At 30.1% G+C, this 13,436-nt stretch overlaps 1 protein-coding gene across 2 annotated transcripts in view; it reads left to right on the top strand.

The window, feature by feature from the left end:
- Positions 1–13,436, top strand: part of LOC129961955 (uncharacterized) — a 375,815-nt gene that overhangs the window by 113,571 nt on the left and 248,808 nt on the right. The window contains exon 1 of one of the 2 annotated variants that reach the window (XM_056075605.1): positions 13,151–13,263. The exons of the other annotated variant lie outside the window; for it this stretch is intronic. The gene's annotated coding sequence lies outside the window, so the exon portion shown is untranslated. Of the gene's footprint in view, positions 1–13,150; positions 13,264–13,436 lie in introns of those variants that run through there. 2 annotated transcript variants of the gene reach the window in all.

Raw genomic sequence — 13,436 nt, 5'->3', positions numbered from 1 at the left:
AGATTTCGACAAAAAAGTGCGTATGTGTCAGCAAAGCCGTGGAGGCCATTTGCCCTCTTATTCAATAAAAATATAAGAATTTTGATTTTTTAAAAAAAAAAAAAACTTAATTTAAGTATTGCATTAACACGTTCTTCTATCGTGCAACTTTCCATTTTTATTAACCCTAAGCTGCCAGCTGTCAAATGGTTTTTTAATAGGGCTTCCACTACCTTACTGCACAAATGGTGGCAAATTCAAATCTTGAGTTCATTTTGGGACACCCATTATAATAAATTATTTTAGGATCCATAATAATTTTAAATATTTCTTTTGATTTAAATAAGTTTTACAAAAAGTTGTTAAAAACTTTCTAAGCAAAACTAAATTATACAGTATCATTTTAAATTTATAGCTTTTCGTCCATCTTCAGTTCCCCCATTTCTAGAAAATAACGCTAAAAGTCCAATTATTTCCTTTCACAAGTAAGATCGGAAGACATAAAATTTATTATTTTCTGAGCCCTGAAGAATTGATTTGTGGATAAAAGTGTCACTTCCTCTGGATGATTATCACTAATTTCGAGTCTTGAGTGCCTCTTCGCAACGTACTTAATTGCAAAATATCGACCATTTCAAAATTTAAAACCAAAATCCTGCCACTAAATCTTGGTGATAACGGAAATAACAAGCGGCTGGGCTTGGTAAATGAATCAGATAATAGATTTCCGTTTCTAAATGCGAAGAAAATAACTGAAAACAGTATTGATCGCATGAATTCGAGTGTCATTATGAATGAAGCCTATTTATTTGCATGTCGAAAAAAGGAGTGAAATTATTGATCTTGGAAAAGCAACACAGTATTGGTTATTAATATTTTCTTTTAAAAGCGATCTTCATATTAATATATATATATATGTTCTTTTCAGGAAATGTACAAATTTGTATCTATCTAGAAAATAATCCAAATAAGTTTTATAAATCTATTCCTCTCTGAAAATAATTCAGGATAATCTTTTTAAATATTATTCTCTGATATTTCAAAACATAACAATAAAGGAAATATATCCCAATGCCCTTTTATATCGTTATGAATCTGTAATATTTCCTTCTTTCGCAATAAGATTCAAAGTGAAAAAGAATTTTACAGATATTTTAATGAATGAGGAATGGATGCTAAGTGAATATAACTATCGGCCTTGGCGATAAACTTGGTGATCACTTTCGACTTGGCGATGAATTTGGTACCAAGAGTGAAGGTTGTATAAAATACAATAATTACGGTTATATCTTTAATACAGTTCGCGATTCCAAGCTTGTATAATGCAAGAAAGGGTAAAGGGGGGCAATCTAATGAATTCTCCCTGTATTGATTGCAGAAATAACTGTTTTCCTTTCACTGAGCGGTATTGTGATATATTGCTATTTAATTAATGATTTGCTGCATGCTAAATTATAGGTGATTTGGCGAGTGCGGTTTTTGTGGAGGCTTCGACTGTGCCTTTCTATCTATGTTTCCAGTTTTCTGGTAGATTCAAAAGTTATCCATTAACGAGTCTATTGGATTTTTTCCATCAGACATCTACAAAATAATTTCCGTAGCATTATATTGTTTTTTCAACTGAATTTTAGATTTTTTTAGAAATATTTTTATTTACAAGGAGAGAAAGATTACCACCTTTGATTCAAGAATTTTTTTTTTTTTCATTTATGTGAAAATTGTAAATTGTCTATTTATTGTAAATAATCCAATTATATTTTACTAAAAAAAACCTTGTTTAATCTATCTTGCGAATTTGATTTTAATATTGATTTTCATGGCAGTTGTGAATCTGTACACTGAATAGTATTTTAATTAAATTTGCATTATTCACTTTCATTATATTATTATGAATTATTTTAAGATTTTGGAGATAAGGAAATAAACATATGATCTAAGAGATTTCCACATCTAATATAGGGCATATAATAATTGCGTCTAAGAGGAGAATTAAATAGAACATCACTGCATAACTCTGGATTCTTTGTAGCGAGGAATAAAACAAACTAAATGTTTATTTGTGTTCAATAAAATATTGTTGAGTACAATACGAGTATAATATTGTTTTCGTAAAATAGTTGCAATGTTTCAGCTTGATTCTCGGCTTGCAGTTTTTTTTTTTTTTTTTTAGTTTAATTTGGCTTAACCAAATCTCATTTTTTGGCAAAAATTTACTCTTATATCATGCTATAATGCTATTTAGAACATTTTATGTTGTTACATTATTAGACAAATCAATTTAAAATTCTAACAATTTACTAAAATACCTATTTTTATTTTTCTGTTTAATTTATAAACAATCTCTATGTAATTGTTTACTTTTTCATTTGTTCTTATTATACACAAAAACTAGCCATCTTCGACGATTAGGTACTCACCAACCTCGTCGAGAATATTCATTTAGTTATTCTAACCAAGTTTGAAAAATCATATCTCATCTTAAAAAAAAGAAAGTATTAATTTGAATTATACATGGTCAATAAACAGTATTTTGAATGGTACGCTTTGCTTGTAAATGGCAAAATCGATTCAGTTGTTGAAGCTGGAGGATTGTTTTCATAGGTTTTTCTATATAGAGAAAGGAAAATATTTTGTATTTATATTCCATTTCTTTGCCCGTTTCAGATTAGCATTTTTTTTATATCATTTCATATTACGTTATTAATCTGAACTAAATTAAATTTGATCTCATCTTTAATTTTTTGAAAGTTTATGACAAAAATATTATATTTTGTTATCACATAAATGGTGAAATGATTATTCAAATTGCTGTGCGGTATTTACTCAGTTGAAAGGACTTGACTTTGAATTTTAAAAAATAATTATTCAACTTTACTTTTTGAACATCGATTGGGAACTTTCTTTTTGAACATCGAAGTATATAAATAACAGTACTGTATTCTGCGTATTAAATAGAAGTTATTATTTGGATTTTTAACAAATATGCGTAAATCGGATTTTTACAGCTGTCATACCAGCTATCTTTTTTGCTATAAATTAAATTATTACGTAAAATTTGATATTTATATAACTCAACCAACAAAAATCTTAAAATGATTAACTAATCATCTATACATTCACCATTGAAAAAGTAATCTTTCGGCTAGTCTCAGCCCATCGGAAAAACCACGTGCAATAAACTAACTGATTGATTGATTTGAAGATCAAAAGGAACCCTTTCTCCCTTTGAGTTTTGAGGTTCTAGAACTTCAGCTATAGCAGATCCGATTTGGAGATCCGATCATTATTTTCCAATTCAATCCAGAGTTCGCTTTTGTTTCTATCTCTCTCATTCGTCATTGCTGCCTCATAGAAACACATCTAGTTTATTGGATATTTATTTTTATTTGTTAGGGAATCTTGCTAAGAAGAATAGGTAAGATAATTACTTTTTCAAATTTTATTGATATGAAAAACTTTATAGGGAGGAATAGATAAAAGCAGTAAAATTTATTAATTATCCTATGTAAAAAAAAGATGAATGTTTCAGATTATTTATTGCATATCTTAGTTGATATTCATTCTTTGATGAGCATTATTGAGCTAACTGAGCGAGTATGAAAGTATGTATGGAATGTAAAGATCCCTTTCATGTAACTGGCTGTAGCATTAATTCTACGAAGAGAGGGGTTAACTGGCATTCTACGAAGAGAGGGGTTAACTGGCATTCTACGAAGAGAGGGGTTAACTGGCATTCTACGAAGAGAGGGGTCGGAAGCCTGGCCCACAGATATAAAAAAAATGTTTGATTCTTCACTGCGACCATATCTAAAATTAACAAAATTTGCATATAACTTTTTTTTTCTGTTCTCTATGAATAAACTCCTTGTGTGCCAACAAGTATACCACAAGGCTTACAGATGTAAGTCAGTACGCAATTGAGAGTAAAATAAATTTGAAATATAAGGTCGCAGGCACAAATGCAAAAAAGAAGAAAGAAAAATAGGGGAAAACAAGGCATATAACTTTTAATATTACATTTTGTTCTCTACCCTCGTTTTTTTTAATATCCATCAAGATATTGAAAGAAAAATGACCCTCTTATTAAATGTCCCAAACTAAAATTAATTTTAAAGATATAACGACATGTTTATTTTTCGTAAATTGCTATTTTAAGAAACATATGAATTCAAAGAGGTGTATGCCTCAAAACTTTGAAAATGTTAATCTACTTTAACAAATCTATCCTTCAATCTATATGTTATGAATAAGTCGTTCATATTTAAACAATTTCTCATAGTAGATTGGATAGTCAAACATAATGTATAATTACATTAAATATATCTCTCAAGAGAGCATTTGTTATTGTTAAATCGTAGCATGTTAAGTATACCTTAGGGATTATTAGTCAACAAATCAAGTGAAACAAACGAGTTATTTTAAATTAAAGACAGGCATCGAAAGAAAAATAAAGAAATTAAACGGCATTGCAGATTTAATTAAACGTTGTTCGGAAAACAATTCTCAATGTATTTCGGGTGTCAAAGCGAGTGAAGTTCGAAATTTTTCACAGTGTTCTGTTAAGAGGAATTTACTTCAGATTACTCGGAGCAAACGAAATAAACGCGGTTAAACTGTTTGATGTTTGTTTGAATCAGAGAATTGCCACGAACTTTTGGTTAAGTTTCAAAATAAATTAAGTAAATGCCTTCTCCGTTTTGTAACATGCAATTTACATGGAGCATGAAATCAATTACAGATTGTTACCTGCTAAAAATAGTAAATTCCATCAATCTTGAATAATTCATTTATGGCGCGAAGTATATGAAGGGTTTATTGTAAAGGAAACGGCTCGATTGTCATTTAGAAAATATGTCGAAGAATATTTTATACGATTGTTACCTGCAAAATATTACAAATTCCTTCGATCTTGGATGATCAGTTAATGCCTTGAAGCGAATAGTTAATTTTAAAGAAAACTGCTCGATTATTTAACACAATTTAGAAAATACGTTGAAGAATCGTTTTTTATACTATTATTACTTTCAAAATATTACAAATTCCTTCAATCTTTATAATCAGTTAATAGCACAATGCATATGAAAGTTTATTGTGAAGAAAATAGATCGATTGTTTAATGCAGTTTAGAAAATATGTGAAAGAATCGTTTTTTCTATATGATGAGCTGAAATCATTTCATGATATTTTTTACAAAAAAAGGAGAAACTAATTTGCATAATCAAACTATGTATAGCGTTACTTTTTACGAAATTTCGCAAATTCAGAATTTTATATTGTTTAATACAGTTTTTTTAAAAGTAGATTACAAATCTTTTAAAATGATCACTCTACCAATTTTCTTTTCAATTTTTCGATAAATCAATGTGAATAACTCAGTAACGAATCTTATTCAGTAAAGTGAAAGTCAGTCTTACATTACTACTAAGCATTTAATAAGTTTTTTGTACATTCGAGTTTAGTTAATTCAATCTTTAGTCTTGAAGAAGATATGAGAAGTTTATTTCAGCCTTATCTTTTAATTTCAAGTAGTGTTTAGATAGCAAGGGCGGTCCATGAGCCAGCATCGTCTTCCTAATTTTCGACTCCACTAGCAGGAAGACATTTGAAGAAATATTATAATCATCAAAAATATCTCAAGATGGAACTTTGTTAGTTTCGGATCAAACCATTTGAGAACGATTCCCTAATTTCGAAATATGTTTCTTTGACGAGGATGAATTTAAGCTGCCATAAGCTCTCTAAATTGAGAACCACAGGCAAAAGGGATTATCGTGGTATCGGATTTCGAATCTTTGAAGTCAATGCCTTATCAGTGTGGCCTTCTGTCAATCATCACTATCGAATATAGTCGATAGGGTTGCAACAACATGCAATATCCATTGACAGTTAGTTCGTGAGAGTTTAATAAAAGGGGAAATATTTCGTGAAGTCGAAAAAATAACAATGGCAACAATTGATAAACACATAGCTAATGTCAATTTCTTATAAAATCATCATGCCACTCGCAAACTATATTAGAAACAGAAAATTAAATCTAGCTTACGCTTCGAGAAAAATAGAACGAAGCTCATTTTGCAGACTTATGTTAAAGTTGGAGCTTTGCAAATAAAAACTATTACTGTGGCTTGAAATTCTTAGTTCGTTTCAGAAGTAAATCTACCCATACGATAACCGAAGCATGGTCTTAAAAACGGAGTTCTTTCAACAAAATGGCATTTATTAATTCATTAAGAACCAATGATTAACACTGAACTTTCCATTAGGATCATGTCAAACAATGGTGATTGACAATATTGTTACGAATCTGTGATGCTGCTTCCCAGCATAGTTGGTTCCATCACCAGAAAGACTGTTTTATAGTCATCTGTATTGGACGGAGTCCGGGTGTCGCGTCGGATGTCCGAGAGCTTGGTGACTTTGGAGCCAAAATAGATTGTACCCGAAACATCGAGAATTTTCCCGATCCGTCCATTGGGAACCGAGATACGCCTCGAAAGTTCCCGATTGGTTGAGAGGCTTCAAGCCCTTCCTCCTGAGACCTATAAAAGGAGGCAGTCTGCAGCTGCCGGGGGTAGTAGGAATCGTCGGTGAATATCGAGTCTTCCATAGATTAGCAGAGCAGCGACGGAGTCAAGCTAGTGCTGAACTAAGCTGCGCGCTACTGTCTGCAGTAGAGTCTTGTTGTGTGCACGTCTCGGCAGAAGATAATTGTCTTCTCTATGCTGTAAATAGTTGTCGTCTTTGAGTTGTTCTGTGTGTCTTCGTGTAAGCAAACGTCGTTGTTCTTTTTCTACTGCCGCCTGCTGATTGAGCGTTCTCCACACCATATAACTTCCACTGTCCAAACGAACCCGGGAAATTTCGTAACAATATAGTTTTACTTTGTTCATCATCACTCACTGATGATGCCTTCGAACTTTCCATTCAGAACACATTAGTTATTTTTGACTGACAATGTAATTTTCAATTAGGCTGCTTTCGGTCATTGTAGACAGACGATATATATTATTAAAAACTGCATTGTCTAATTAAATTTTAATATCTAGTTTACAAAATAAAGTACCTAAATGCATGTCGTTTTATCGCAAGTGTATGGTAAGCAAGCATCGTTTTATCGCAAGTGTAAGTAAAATTACAATTTCAAAGAAGTCGGATATCTCTGACTACTTGGAAAAGATGCGCGTCACAACAGGCTTTGTGCTTAACGTGCTAAAAGCATTCGTCTATCAAATCCGTAAATCCTTACAAAATTCTGAAAATTAAACTGGAATCATTCGTTTTAATATATCTTTTCCACGTCGCGATAACAAATGCGAAAAGTTTAATATACTTACTGTTTTTCAAATATGTATTGAATAATTGTGCATAGGAAGAGAAATGTAATTTGATTATTTTCTACTTTTTGTGATAATAATTACACACTTTTATTTAACTTGACTTGTTTTACGATTATAAAGATTCCATCTTTTTAAATGATTTTAGTCTCACTTTCTGGTGTGGTACTTTTCATATTTTTTATATGTTTGCGCGTATCTAATGATAATACATAATTTTAAGACTTTAAAAGATTAATTATCCTAAAATGGATTGATTTAATCAAATTTTGAGTCGATTCTTGAATTGAAATTCCACGCAGTATAAATCCGAGGGAACCAGCTAGTCGCCAAAGGCAGATTTTGTATTATATTTAAAAATAGCGATTTTTTTTTATTTCACTTTAAAAAATGCCATTTACTCTTTATATAGAAAAAAAATAATAAAACGTCATCATATAATTCATATACATTTCCAAATGCTTCACTTCTAGCATTTTTTTCTTCTACATCTTTATACAATCATGATCTATATGAAGCATGAGTTAACTTTTGCATGTTTTAGAAATATTTAGTATATTCTTAGAGAAGACAAGAAAAGAAAAATAATATTAAAAGGCGCGGATTTAAAAAAAAAGGTAAAGTAATTTTTGCACCTTATAAAAAGACTAGAATAATATATATGACATCTAAAACATGAAAAAATACAAAAGTATGAATGCTAATTATAAGGATAAAAAGTGGAAAAGTTTATTATCTTTTTCGCGACTGAGTGGCGTCATCAGGAAAAAAATAACAAGAAATACAAGAAAATGCAAGTCTAAACTCAAAAAAGGAAACAGAAGAAAACACTTAAAGAACTTTATGGAATATTTTTTCAAGGCGCAAAAATATACCGATGATATATTTTTTTAAAAAAACTTTTTCTCCTCATTAACGATTAATGTATTAATATGAAAATAAATCGCTTTATACCCAAAAAATACTGTTCAAAAATGAAACATTTCAAGATTAAAACAAAACAAAATATTAAGAAAATTAGGCAAAGTAAAAACATAAAAATAACATACCAAAAACTAATAGAATAAAAAAAAATCGAGAATTATCATTATTGTTGTTTACAGACAATTAGAAGAAAAATAGAACACTGTTTTAAAATTTTTTTGTAAATTAATCAAACCGAAATCGTGATATTTTCTTCTTAATTAAAGACCATTTAGGAGATCAAAATAGGAAATTTAAACAAGCAGTATTTTTTACTGAAAAAAGAAGGAATTATTTCATTTAAAAATGTTATTATAATTAAAATTTGTTTGACTTGTCGGTTATTTTTAACTGCAAATGTTTCCAATTAAATTCTATTACATGATCCTGCTGTTTAAATTCTATTGCATAGGCAGCGTTTTTCTAAAATAAATATTGCAAATGTTACTGTTTTATTTTTGTTTTAATTTCCATAATCACAAAGATCAAAGAAATTAATTACTTTATTGCAAAACCTTTGTTTTCAACATTTTTTATAACCTCAACGTAGCAAAGGAAGTTTCATTTCTTAATAAGTGATACATCGGAACTTAACGGAAATAATTAGTAAAAGTGAAAAAAGTCACCGGAGTTTCTTTGAAAATACACAATCGTAAATTATTCTAGTAGAAAGAAATCATTGTTTTCCTAAATTATATGGATGATAGATGTAGCGGAAATGAACAATTTGATCATTAACTAAATGTGAATAGTTTATAAAAGTACTTAAAGGTTATAACGCATGTTTAAATTGTCTTATGTGAAGACATTATTTTTTATTCTCAAAATTATATAATACAAAGAAAATTAGCTCGATTTTTTGTAGTTTTAGTTTTAAAGATATGAAATACTTTTTATTATCTGCCAAGTTTATTTAAATGATATGAAGTGTTAAGGAAAAAGTATATGCCATGTTTTAATAAATTATATATTTAAATTATTTCTGTTCAATTAAATATTTGTAATTCCCTAATTATAAGTTTGTGTCTATTTTTTTAAATTGACTTTCAGCAAACATCAAAATCCCCAAAGCCAAAAATCATAGAGTGATTATATAAATAAAATGACTCAGAATAATCCGATCCTTATCAAAATGAGCACTAAGCAGTTCCTTCACTTATGCGCATTATGAGATGTTGCATTATTTTACAAGAAGACAGTAACATTCACTTTCCTGTAAGACAAAGATGACTTACTCATTTAAAAAGAAGTAACAGACACTTTGACCACCACCTATTTTTTCTAGTGCGTCTCGCGATGTTTTTCCTTAATTATAAAAGAATTAAAAATGCCCATGGCAAATAGTGATTTTTATGACAAGCTCAAAAGGAAGTATAAGATTCTTTTCACCGTGCATTTTATTGGCCAATTTACCATAAGGATAATATATTTAATACAAATCGGAAGGGAATGGCGTTGAAAGTAAGATTCTACAATTATTTTACTTGGAAAGCAAACAAAATTATAAATGCTACAAAAAAATTAAATTACGTACATGTAACTCCGCCAACAAGTAAGAGGGGAAAATCTAAACTCAAAAGCGTTTGATGCGCGCACACACACACACACACACACACACACACACACACACACACACACACACACACACACACACACACACACACACACACACACACACACACACACACACACACACACACACACACACACACACACACACACACACACACACACACACACACACACACACAGTATAGAAATATATCCCCTAGCACACTCGTTTCCAAATGCTCTTTGATTATCCATCTCATTATTGGCAGACTTTTTTGATAAAAAAAAGTTTTATTATCCTTCCAATATTTTCTCTGGTTTTCTTATCCTGGGAAAATATTGGGATAATGATAAAGGAAATCGGTGAGATGGATTTACTGAATTATTGAGAATTAATATAAATATTTCTAAACAAAAAATGATGTAAACATTTTTTCGAAATTTACTCTTTGGTTGAAGAATAAGACAATTCCCCACAAAACTGTCCTAGTCATCTTATCAAAAATAAAATTTTGTAGCAAAATTCCGAAAAAAAAAACGTTCATGTAATATTCAGTTGAGAGGCTAACAGAATATAAAAATTTTAAAAGTTATACTATTGAATTATATAAAGCATAATCTTTTATCTTGACTGATTTCAAATGATGTATGGATTAACGAAAATAAAATAAATTAATTCCTGTTATTAGACTGATTCATTTTTCTTATATTTCAGCTTTCTCACAAAAACTTTGAAAGAAATAGATAGAAATATTTTAACCCTTAAAAGGGCCATTTTTTTCTAGTCATATATTAAAATATTTTTAGGCTTGAAATTAGAATAAGAAAAGGGATTCATTTAGCTTATTAGATAAATTTAATTTGAATAATTAATTTATTTGTTTAATTAATAATTAAGTAACAAATCAAGACACATCATTTTGTCTGAGATAAAGAACTGAAGCATCTAAGTTTTTGACTTACTAAAAAAATGTGTCAGAACGTATGTCAACCTACACAATTTCATACAAAGGTTGATAAATTTGGTGGAAAGCATACTTCCCACGGCCCTAGAAAGAGTTAAATAGTAAATTTCAACAATTTATCCAAAAACCAAGCATACGCAATGAGAAGGAAATCTTTACATTTTTATGTATTTTTTTTGAAAAAATTTTCTTTCGAATCTTCTTCCCCAAATGATAAATCCAATATAACATACAATAAATAAAATAAATATACCCAACAAGGGCGAGAAATAAAAGAAGTAATCTACCAAGCACATGCTTTAATGCAATTTAGGGGCAAAAACTGAAGTATATCAATCTTCGAAATAGTCTGTTAGAAAAAAAAAAAAACATTTTAAAAATCTCCCGAATAGTAACGTTCGCCATTTTATTTAAGAATCCAAGTATAACAAATAGGAAAGAAATCTTGCTGTTTCCCCACGCGACTTATTTTCCTTTCATATTATTGGTCTTGAATAACACGAATGCAATTCATTTTCGACCAAGGATTTTCAGAGATCAAAAAGTAACAAGTTCTATTTATACAAGCTTTCTTTTAAAGGAGGCAATATTTTTCTTTGAAAATTGTATTTGAATTGTGAAATTTATCTGAATTTATGATCTATAATTATAATTGCCTTTAACTTTGGGGAAACAATGGTATTATTTGTATAATTTTGTACGGACTCAAATTTATTTGTATAGAAACCTTCGTTAATATCCTTGAAAGTGAGGTGAATTGTCTTTAATATCTGCAATAGATCATTGCTTTCCATATTATATTAAATCAAATGAGTATCTTATATAACCACACAAGGGTACTCCTCCAACGTCTAAATAAAGACATTCGGATTCAATCAGACTGATGGGATCACCGCGACAGCAACACTGCCGGAAAGGATTGAGTCCTAAAGGGCCATCACCGGTCGTGGTACAACCCTTCCCGTGAACATGAAGACTTTTCCGACATGAAGACTTTTTCAAGGGTCACCCTCAGGCAGGGATTCAAAAAAAGTGATTTTTTCCGTGAGGTAATTCAGACAAGAAAGTCTAATAATGATTCCCCGTGACCCGAAAATTCCTTGAAATTAGGCCTAAGAGATATACCATTTTAACAGAAAGGACAATACAAAACAACAAATTAGAAGAAAATAACCACTAAAAAGTAAAAATACAATAACAAAATAACAATAAACACTAAACCATTAAATAAAAAAATCAAAAGGAAAGAAATTTTATGCTATCGATTGTGATTCCCGCTTTTCAAAAACACAAAGCTAACGTATTGAAGGTAAATAATAATTGTAGTCTCCCAGCGCCATCTATTGAGTAATCTAATATGCAAGGAAAGTTCTATGTTTATTTTAGGTAAAGGATTAATCCCAAACCATACTTTGTTTAATTAAAATATATCTAATAATAATAATTAAACAGTTATCATATAAATAAAATGATTCTCATTGAATAAACTCGTCATAATGCAAAATGCTTTACTTTTTTTCCATGACCAACCAATATATTCGGCAAAAACAGTTAACTGGTCAAGAGTATCTAATTAAGATACTATCATAAGCAGTTTCTAGATGCTTCTTATTTTTTCTTTCTATTTGCAGACAGCTTTGAGCAGGATTTAAATGTTAAATTTAAATTAAACTTTTAACTAACCATTCTTTAAAATTATTAGATGTAAAATTATTTATTGGATTTTTTATATACAGATTCTCAGGGTTACTAAATATATCACTTATAACTAACAATATACAAAAATTGATTTACGTTGGTTTAAAAATGGCATAGTTTGAAGGCAAATCGAGAACATTTGGTTACTTCAGACGATATACTAAAAAGACAATATTTACAATGGAATCAAGCAATTTATTTTTTATTTTAGAATAAATAAGCTTTAGTCGGCTTGTATAAAAAAATATAATCTGCTGTGAATCTATATAAAATAATATTAGGCGCTTGTTTGAAACAGCTGTTGGGAAATTAGAATAAATGAGCCGAACATAACACATGACATTAAGCATGCTTTTAACGTTACATCTTTAAACGTTGAAAAACAAGCTCGGAACAGAAAACAAACAAAAGGCTCCTAAACGTTATTACACACTGGTTTCCTTTTTTGAGCGTTTTAGTATCCGGATATTGAAAAGTTGAAAAATAAATAATTTGCTTTCTTTCGAAATGTGGCTTTGTGCTCCCAGACCCTTCCTGGCTGGCTGGATAATTATAGCAGTTTTGACGAGACATCTGGTTTTCAACATACCTCCTAACTTGCAGAGCCTTTCTCTCGTAAATTTCCCCAGCGAGAAACCGATCGTAATTCTCCTAAACGATCTGCTTTGCGCGTAAAGCTCTCCGAGGCACAGTCGGCCGCATCCAATCTAAAAATAATGCAGCCGTTTCGCTGGCCATCAAAATAGAGCATGAAACTGCCTGCATGACTTTTGGTAAGTTAATGTTCTCTGTAAAATTCTTTCAATTCTATGGTCATTTTATGGCCCCCTTTAAGTTTTAAGAAAAATTGTATCTAGGTGGTTGGAATTTTACAACAAAGAAGCAACAGCACTTTAAAGTGCTTCTCAAGGTGCTAAAAGCTGAGGAAAATTTTGCGAAATTTTCA

Source organism: Argiope bruennichi, chromosome 2, assembly GCF_947563725.1.
Source record: "Argiope bruennichi chromosome 2, qqArgBrue1.1, whole genome shotgun sequence".
Classification (NCBI taxonomy): domain Eukaryota; kingdom Metazoa; phylum Arthropoda; class Arachnida; order Araneae; family Araneidae; genus Argiope; species Argiope bruennichi.
This window is presented reverse-complemented; position numbering and strand designations above follow the sequence as displayed.